Source organism: Ursus arctos, unplaced genomic scaffold (assembly GCF_023065955.2).
Source record: "Ursus arctos isolate Adak ecotype North America unplaced genomic scaffold, UrsArc2.0 scaffold_18, whole genome shotgun sequence".
Lineage (NCBI taxonomy): Eukaryota > Metazoa > Chordata > Mammalia > Carnivora > Ursidae > Ursus > Ursus arctos.
In genome coordinates this window covers 46,275,929-46,286,217 of record NW_026622852.1, presented here as the reverse complement: position 1 = coordinate 46,286,217, position 10,289 = coordinate 46,275,929, and positions in this window count along the sequence as shown.

The window sequence follows — 10,289 nt, the reverse complement described above, 5'->3', positions numbered from 1 at the left end:
AATAAAGTCCCAGAACATCAGAAGGAAGAGGGTTTGTAGAATCTTGTCATGCTGAGGAAAGGCTTTCTGGAAGTGGTGAGAATGTAGCTCAGCACTTCACCCTGAATGAGAGTTTGGGCATCTCCTTACCTGTATAAAGCAACACGTGGCTGGACTGTCGTGGCTGAGGGACGAAGACAACAATGACACCGGTCAGAGAGGGCCCAAGGTGAGCAGGTTGATTCTGCCCCGGTGGCTTAGTTTCCTTCCACGATACCGCCTCCCTGAAAGCCAGCTCTTTTGCTTCCAGGAAGTGGGAAGAAAGCAAATGAACTCTATGGCCGGCTCATGCGATGGCATCTGACAGGCAGCTCCAGATCCTGAAGTGTGTCTGAGCTCCTGGACCCCAAGTCAGGGCTGGGATGAGCAGCAGGATTTGGAAAAGGTAGTGGCCCGACTCTAGGGACAAGCTCCTCATGCTGATTCCAAGGAGATAAGCTGGAGGCGTGACCCATCACACGTGACTGTGTCTGTGATCTTTCACATGTGGGTAGTAACACCTACCATGGGGCTGTCCTGGGTAGTAAATGACACAATGTCCGTAAAGCTCATCAGAGTGTCTGACACATAACGAATTCCAATTACTGGGACCCCCAGTGAGCAAAATGTCTTAGTAGCAGAAGGCGGATCTTGTCTTCAGTTTCTAAGTAATGTTCAGCTTTGTTCCTAGAGGAGTGAGTGGCCTCCAATAGCAAAACCATAAAGTGGAGACCACGATGTCTCCCTTATGACCTGATGCACGTGGAGGACCAAACTGACACTCACTAAATCCCGTGAAATCTCAGTCTAAAGACATAGGAGGAGGTGCCAGTCTTGAAGAGCAATGGCCTGTACCTTCCCCTGAGTGATCCCCCCAAGGCTTATTCTACCCGTGGGCGTAACTCCAGGGGCAGGAAGATCTACCCTGAAACTGATGAGCTGGTACTTCATGGTTCCTCACTTGCACAGCCCTCGGAGTCCAAAATTCTGTATTCATACTTTGGCATTTTGTTGTTGTTGTTAAATAGAGCCCCCCTCCCTCATCTGAACACACCTCAGTCCCCATGACCAGGATTTGCTCCTTGCTGGGGGCAAGGGTTATGATGGGAACATTCTCTGGGCTCATAGGTGGAATCCAGGTGAAGCTGAAGGAGTGACTCCAACCGAACCATCCTTATAAGTTGGCTGTGCCTTCGCTCAGGTATCTCTTCCTTCATCCTTTCCCACCTCCCTGCCATCCTCCCGTAACAGAGTCACAGGATGTCCAAATGTAGGAAGCATCAAGCTTTACCACCTAATCTCTGAAAAAGGAAGGTGTTTATTTGCTCAGTGGCTGAATCAAGCTAGAACTTTGGTTTCCTGTCTTTGAGTTTAGAATCACTTCTTTTTTTTTTTTTTAATTTTTATTTATTTATTCGACAGAGATAGAGACAGCCAGCAAGAGAGGGAACACAAGCAGGGGGAGTGGGAGAGGAAGAAGCAGGCTCATAGCGGAGGAGCCTGATGTGGGGCTCGATCCCATAACGCAGGGAAAACGCCCTGAGCCGAAGGCAGACGCGTAACCGCTGCGCCACCCAGGCGCCCCAGAATCACTTCTTTATACTGTACCCTTCTTTCCTCTCTCCCTCCCTTCCCTTCCTTCCTTCCTTCCTTCCTTCCTTCCTTCCTTCCTTCCTTCCTTCCTTCTTTCCTTCCATTTACTGCCTAGAAATAAAGGAGTTTTATCTTTTCTCTAAAAGGAAGTGACTTCCTGAAAGTGGGCAACAAGGGACAAAGAATTGTCTAATTTTTTTGGCATCCTGCTCTGGGACTCGATTGTTTCCACTGGCCTTTTGTGCTCTTAGTTTATGAAAAGTCAATAGTTTAATACATAAAAAAAAAGTCCCCTGGCTATCTATTTAGAGCTGTATTGCCTTCATTGCAGGGCTCTAGTTCTGCCTGCCTGCCAAGAATTCCTAAGTCAGCTTGTTTGGTGCGGCATTGGCCCAGCTCTCCGGAGCTCACCCGCCTGATGCGGGATGATGATAGTGGTCACAGCCGTAACAGAACTCAGACACATGTGCAGGGCTGAGCACTTCTGAGAGATATTTCATGTATGATGACCCTCATCTAGATAGTTGACACCCAATAAATGCTTAACCGAATTGCTTCAAGTGAATAATTGCAGTACCCAAGTCGAGAGGATAGATAGCACCATTCTTGTAACAGTAAGAGAAGCAGCTATGTAGCGGGCGTCTGCTGTATTTCCCACTGTCGATACTAATGTTATCCCCTCTCTAGCATACTCCCTTAAGAAAATAATTATTATCCCCATGTTGTAGATGAAAAAATTAAAGCTAAGGGAGTTTATGTGACCTGCCAAGGCCACTGGGGGGAAGCACAACTGGATAATAATATCCCCTTCCTCTTGCTAAAGCCTATAGCTTCTCTGCTTGACCTTAGGGCCTCTGGGCATATGGGAAAATACAACCCAGAAAGACTTAGTGATGAGCTCTTAAACACCCACATCTTGGACTTAACCTTGCCCCTGTTCTTTCCTCAACCCCAACCAACTGAAGCCCAGAATAAGCAAGGTGGACCCTTGAATGGAGTATAATTGATCTTTAGGCTCTACAGTGACCCATGATCCATGCTTGGACTCAAGGTGAGGTGGACCAACTGGGTTCTTTCCTTAGAATGTTGGACTTGAGGGACTCAGGGAGTGAACTAGCTGGTAGTGACTTCCCATTCTGGAAATGGGCACTGTGGCTGGAGCAGCCCTCATGGGTTATGCTCAAGATAAGGCAACAGAGGAAGCTTGGGGAATGGAAGAGGAGAGAGAGAACAGAAAGGAGAGAGTTAGGTTGTTGTGCATGTGTGGAGGAGGAAGAGAGAGACAGGTAGCCTCTTCCTGCTCCCTCCGCAGCTCGGTGGTTTGGAGTTAGTGTCCCGCCACTGAACCGGGGGGGGGGGGCAACAAATACAGCCTGCAGGCCAAATCTGGCCAGCTCCTTATTTCTGTCCGTAATTTTATTGGAACATAGCCACACCCTTTCTTTGGTGTATTATCTGCGGCTGCTTTTGGGCTACAATGGCAGAGCTGAATGGTTGCAATAACAGCCAGATGGCCCACAAAGCCTGAAATATGTACGATCTGGACATTTGCAGAGAGAGTTTGCTGATCTTCACTCTAAGCCTGAGGGATTCCTGGTGCAGGAGGACTTGTGTTCATAACTAAGGTCATCTGAAGGATTTTTAGGTTTCAGAGACTTTTAGTTTGGGAAAACTTGTGAAATCCTGTCATACTCCACATTAAATATATTAACCTTATATTAAGATAGAGCCACAGTGGACATAATTGATACAATGTTACTTTTTAGAGAAATTTAATTAAGCAATTGATTTTGACTACACACATTGCATTTGTAGGTATTTTGAAGGACAAGTCCTCTCCCCAGCCCCCATACCAAGGAGATTTCAGACCTTGGCCAATCTCAGGGGCCTGAGGCCTTGCCTATGGGCTCCGTGGATACCCTGGCCAGGCTCAAAGCAACTGCAATATCACTTCTTCCTTTATCCTATTGTGTTTTTTTTTTTAATCTTTTTTTTTTTTTTAAGATTTTATTTATGTATTCGACAGAGATAGAGACAGCCAGCGAGAGAGGGAACACAAGCAGGGGGAGTGGGAGAGGAAGAAGCAGGCTCATAGCGGAGGAGCCTGGTGTGGGGCTCGATCCCACAATGCTGGGATCACACCCTGAGCCGAAGGCAGACGCTTAACCGCTGTGCCACCCAGGCGCCCCTATCCTATTGTTTTTAACAGCTCAACTGAGATATAATTCATATGCCATAAAATTAACCTATATTAATTGTGCAATTCAATGATTCCTAGTAAATTTACAGAGTTGGGCACCCAGCGCTGGAATCACACCCTCTCTTTTCAGACAGCTGTCATTGCTATCTTGAGTTTCACTTTTCCATCCAGATTGCTTGTCCCCTTCCAAGCTCTGTTCCCTGAGGGTGGGCCGGCCATACCCCATCCGCAGCTCACCCTCGTATTTGCTGGACTGTGAGGTTTATGCTTTCTCTGTGTGATCTCTCGGCATTCTCACGGGCCTTGCATGTGACAGCCCCGGTCATTTCCAGTTCCCAGATCACTGTCCAGCTGACAAGTGTTAGGCACATTTCTAGGCAATGTGAAAGGGTCATCAACACGGCCACCTCTTTCGAATTTTGGGGAAAGATCAGAGATGGGTATAAATCATGAGCAATTGAAAGGAACAATCTAGACTCTTTAGGAGTATGGCATTGTGATTATCTCTGGGTTAGAACCCAGGCTCTGACTCCCGTTTGCTGTGCAATGTGAGCTAGCTATTTTAGTCCCTCAGCTATAGAGAAGGACAGTCTGAGATGCGTGGTTAAGGGGAGGAGTGGACCCATTAATCCACGTAAGACACTTGCAATGGTGTTCAGAGCATAGTCAATCGCGATAAATTTGGAAACAACTCTTAAGAGATGGATAGACTTCCTCTTAGCATGCGACTATAAAGTGAGTTGAGGAAATATTTGATGGTCTTCTCGAGGTGGGGCCTGGGTGTTCAGAGGCGGCGGGAAGGCTTCAAGGAGAGGCGGCATGAGGATGGAGAAGATAGCGTGTCGCCCCTCCCTGGTTGGAGGAGAGTGGATCTTGAACAAAGTTTCGAGAAGAACAATGAAAAGTCTGTGTCAACAAGGAGAAAAAAACAGAGACAGCATACGTGGCTGTAGGGGCTGTGCTAGAACGATTCCCCAGGCTCTGGGATTACAGGATTTATCTCTGCTGGGAGATTGAGTGGGTCAAGGAAATTGTACTCAAAAAGTAAAGACAAATCCCCAGGTGTCATCCAAACTGAGGAAGAAACACAAGACAGAAGTACGGGTGCCATTTAAGGGAAATGTTTGTAGATGGCCCTGTTTGTCGGAGGAGGGAGAAGCCAGTCCAGCTGAGGGGGTCTAGGGAGGCTCTGTGGAAAAGTAGGCTTTGCAGCTTGGCCTTGGGTCATATGTTGTCATACGTAGAGACGAGGAGCAAAGGCATCTCAGAAGATGAAACAGTGGGTGTAAAAGAGGTAACTGGGGTCTCACAGAGGCAATATTAAAAGAGCAAATTTATTTTAGGTTGGATAATAATACAAATAACCGTAACTGCGATGTATTGTGTTACATGCCATGAATGTTGTGTTATCTCATTGATCACGACAGCAATACCGTAAGGGAGATACCATTTTCACTATTTTGTACATGAGGAAATTGAGGTTCGGAGAGATTCAGCAACGTGCTCAAGGTCATGTGGCTGGGATTCCAAAACCTTTCAGATTTGTGCCTCAAACCCCAAACGTGGGCTCCCTGTCACTGCATGAAGCGCTGAGGTGGGAGTTCCGTTTGGACAGGCGGGCGAGGACTGGGCCGAGGACCACTCCGAACTCCAGGTGGAAGAGTTTGCTCAAGGCAAACCCTGTCCTGACAGCTTGGTGAGGAGAACTCAGTGATCTGTGAGCCTGGGGCACATTGACACACTTCTCTGGGGGTGTTGTTTCTTCACCCACAAAAGGGGGTTCGGAAGAACCACCTTCCAGATTTCATATGAGGACTAAAGGAGGTAATTCATGTGGAATTCTCTCACAGTTCGGTGCGTGGAAAGTACTTCAGAAAGGACAGCTGACATCATCACATATGTTTCTGAGAGCCGCCACACAACGGACTGCAGATGGGATGGCTTAAAACAACAGAAATGGATGCTCTCATAGCTCTGGAGGCACAAGTCCAAACCCAAGGTGATAGCATGACCATGTACGCTTCACATTTCCTAGGGAAGACTCCTTCCTTGCTTCTCCCCAGCGTCTGGGGGTTACTGACAGGCCGTGGTGTTCTTCGGCTCATGGCTGCATCACCGCAATCTTTGATGACCCCTTCTGTGTCTCTGTTTTCACGTGACATTCTCTTCTCTGTGTTCATGTCCAATTTTTCCTCTTCTTATAAGGATACCAGTGACTGGGTTTGGTCTCACCTTAATCCACCCTGACCTCACCTTCACCTGACTACATCCACAAAGACCCTATTTCCAAACAAGATCTGATTCTGAGATTCTGGGTGGGCGTAAACTTTGGCATTTGGACCCTGTACGATAATCTTTGTCATCACTACGTAAGAAGCCCAAAGTGCAACAGCTGCAAATAGCAACAGCTGTAGCAACGATGAGGATGATGAGTAAGATAATGTGTCTGTTTAGTGTCGTGGCCAGTGTGTAATAGGACTAGCTCATTCTCTTCTTCCCCAAAGCACCTAGCACTCGGGGGGACACACAGCAAGGTGCTCCGTAAATACCGGTTGAACAAACAGCACCTCTCAGTTTCTTAGGAAAAACCCTACCATTTGTCTCCAAGCAATTGACATCAGAAGTGGCATGGAGCAGCCGGCGGGGCTGTCACCTGCGAGCAGGACGTGTGAGCAGGTGACGGGCTAGCTCCCCCCTACAGGCGCTCATGGCCGCTCCTAATGAGACAGGGTGAGAAATGAGCTCCGTCTAGGGGGCTGCAGTTTAATCCTTTCTGAGCCCACAGGGTTCCGGCATGATGACACCAGCTGTTTTCAGATTCCTTTCTGGAGAAAGCACAAGCTGTCTGGTTTGACAGTGCCCGAGGTACCCTCAGGACCCGCTCTGGCCCTCAGCACGGTTGCAACAGCACGGGCAGAGACGGGAATGAGGGGGCCGGCACGCCAAGCCAGATGCAGCAGCAGGAGCCTGGTGGCCGAGGGCTAGTGCTTTTCTACCTGTGACCCTCGGTCTTCTCCTCTGGGAAGTGGGCGTGAAATACCCAGCACCCTGGGCTGCCTTGAGGATGAATGAGATAACAGGTCTGAAGAGAACTTTATCACCTGGGGAGAAATGTAAATACGTTCTCTGTCTAGCCTTTCCACCCCGACAGAGCTAAGCTTTTCCTCCCTGGCCACTCCCCACATCGATGCCGATTTCTTATTCTCTCTTCATCAAATCACATGCTTAGAAAGCATTTGAAGGGTACCTGGGTGGCTCAGTGGTTGAGTGTCTGATTCTTGATTTCGGCTCAGGTCATGAGCGTGGGGTCCTGGGATAGAGCCCTGTGTTGGGCTCCACACTGAGTAGGGAATCTGCTTGGGATTCTCTCTCTCCCTTTCCCTTCCCGCCACCTTCTCAAATAAATAAATAAATCTTCTGGGGCGGGGGGGGGGGGAGAAAAGCATTCAAAACTGATTTGAACTCTGACATTCCTGAGTGATGACAGCTTCAAGTGCTCCTTTCCTAGGGGTTTCTTCCCAAAGGGGACCAAAATGATAAGCAGGATGAATTTATTTGTTAGTTCTTTCATCCACTTATTCATTCATTTATATGCGTATTTATTTGTTCTTAGAGCCATCATCTATTTAACTATCGTTTATTACGCCCTTGCCCTGTGAGTCCTTTCCTGGGTGTGGAGGTGAACCCAGCGAGGACTCTATTTTTCACGGCACTCACCAGCTCAGGAGGCAAGGACGTGAACACAAATAACCAAGGCAGAGTCGTATTTTGTGACTTGGGGTAAGTCTTTTCCTCTCTCCAGACCTCAGTTTCCCATCTATAAAATGAGACAATTGGCCCAATTGTTCCCAATTCCCTCTCCTAGCAATCTAAGAAACACGTATTGGGAAGAACAGGGCACTGGGAGTCAGGAAGTTCCCATCATAGTCCTACCTCTGCCAGCAACTTAGAAAGATTCTAAGTCCTTTCCCCTCTGCGGGCCTCAGTTTCCCGGGGTGCACCCGCCGGGGCAGGGTGAAATAATCCCCAGGATCCTTGCAGCTTAGAGCCCTTTACTTCCTGAGATCACTCAGCTCCTTGTCTGGGGGCCAGTGACACACACAGTAGCAGCTGAGCAAAGATTCCGAGGAAGACACCAAAGGGATGGACAGAACGGAGCTCCTAGAAGCGTCTATCAGCTGTCAGCAGGTGTTTGCCTGGGATGCTCAGCGTCCTGCCGGGGCTGGTGATCTCTGTCTTCTGCTCGCACAGGCTGAACACGGCAATGTCAGAGGCAGAGAACAGACGGCTCCTCTTCCTCACTGAGGCCATCCTGCCCCCACATCCTTGTATCCTACCCCAGGCAGGGCGCAAGCCCTGCTGGTATTAAGGATTTACGGGAGGAGCCGGACGAGGGGCAGCAGCCCTCAGCCGCTTAGTTGGGGAGCACCCTCCCACCTCCAACTCGAGATCTGAAGGATGACAACAGCTAGACCAAGGGGGACAGGGGTGGGAGGAGTGGGAAAGAGAGAGATAGCAGGGCACTCTAGGAATCAAGAGAAGTCCAGTGTGGCTGGAGCACTGCGTGTTGAGATCTTGAAAGGGTCTCAGGAAACAGATGACCAGAGCTCCAAGCTCAGAGAGCACTGCGCTCAGAGCAACCTGAGTCTCTCTTTTGAGTCTCCCCAAGCCCCCGTTTGCTCCCATAGAAAATGAAGAATGCTCTAAATGCTAAGCCCTTATTTTAGTTCTCTGGTTTGATGGAAGGCTCTCTATGATATTCTCAAGATCTCTGCATATATGTGACCTTCCTCCATTCTGCAGCCTTCAGGCACTGAAGACTGAATCTTGATCTCAATCAGACTCCCCTCTGGGTGAACAAAAGAAAAGCTGATTGGATGTGTACATCTGGGGAGGGGGTTCTTTTTTCTTTGCTCTTCTTGCTTGTGACGTCCATTTTTCCCAAGTACACTTCAAAGAGATGTGATGAGTGGAACCACCGAGAGGAAGAGGCTGAATGGATGGCCAGGGAGATTAGATTAGAAAAAGGACAATCCATGTTACTTTTAAGGTTAATGTGAGCAGACAAAAGAGAGTTCCTCTGGAAAATCAGGTTAACAGTAAGGAGATGGAAGAGGAATGCATGTTAATGGGGACAGGTGGGGAGTTGTAAAGGACATTTAAAGAAGAGGAAGCAGAGGACAGAAGCTGGACAGATTAGATAGGGGCCCTCGAGGTCCTACAGGCTCCCTGGAATGGGAGCTACTCCCGAAAGGGGTTCATCTGCATGTTGGGGTCTTTCCAGAAGCCACTTTCAGGGGAAACAGAAGGAGCTATGTCTTTGACCCATTCCTAGATCGGGCTGTATCATTGCTCACGCGGACTTCAGACCACTAAGTTACCTCCTCTCTCTGCTGGGTTCCCGGGTGTCCATCATTACCGTGCAAACAAGGTTGCTTTCCTGTCTAGCCTCTAGCTGCTTCATCGTCCTGTCTTCATTCCATGCCACCTGGCTCTGGTCGCCGAACTCACCTGCCCTTTTACTGAGATTTTACATCCTTCCAAGCTCCTGAAGCTCTACCAGTCCCATCTCTCTACTTGGGAGAGATATGTTGAAGATACGCGGAAGTCCTAACTCCCACTACTTGTAAATGTGACTTTATTTAGAAATAGGGTCTTTGCAGATGTAATTGAGTTAAGATGAGGTCATACCAGATTAGAGTGGGTCTTTGATCCACTTGGCCAGTGTCCTCATAAAGAGAGAGGAGCCCCATTCCCCGGGAAGAAGGCCACGTGACAATGGAGGCAGAGATCGCTTGGTGTGATGTAACTACAAGGTGAGGGACACCAAAAATTGTGTTAACCACCAGGAACTGGAAGAGTCAAGGAAAGATTGTTTTCTTATAGCCTTTGGAGGGAGCATGGCCCTGCCGATACCTTGATTTCAGACTTCAAGCCCTGAGAATTAGGATAGAATAAGCTTCTGTTGTCTTAAGGCCCCTGGTTTGTCATAGTTCATATCAGCAGCCCTAGGAAACAAATAGAGTTGCTTCTCTGTTTTTGTTCTGTTCCGTTTTGTTTTGTAGTGAGCAGCTGTCATGCTTGCCTGTCTCTAATCATCCTGGGGATGAGGGCATCTGATTTCCTTTTTGGAAAGTGACCCTTTCCCATCCTGTGTGCCTTTCTTCCAGCCCGGAGGGTGGCCCCATGACCTGCCGGGCCAATCAGACACACTCCCTGGAAAATCTGAATCTTACACAGAGTGGTACTAGCTGGATCAGTGCTTGGAGCTCACTTCTCTCTGTGGCATTGTTCTGAATGTCCTCTCCGTTTGTCCCCTCTCCCTAGATCCCCGGAGCAGCCCCCGCTCCTTTTCAAGACCAGGGATCACCCCCTAGCTTTTCAGTGATATTTATTTATTTATTTATTTATTTACGTGTTTTTCGTTTTCTTCTTGAGCTAGAATTGATTTCTGATGTTAGCAATCTAAGAACTTAAC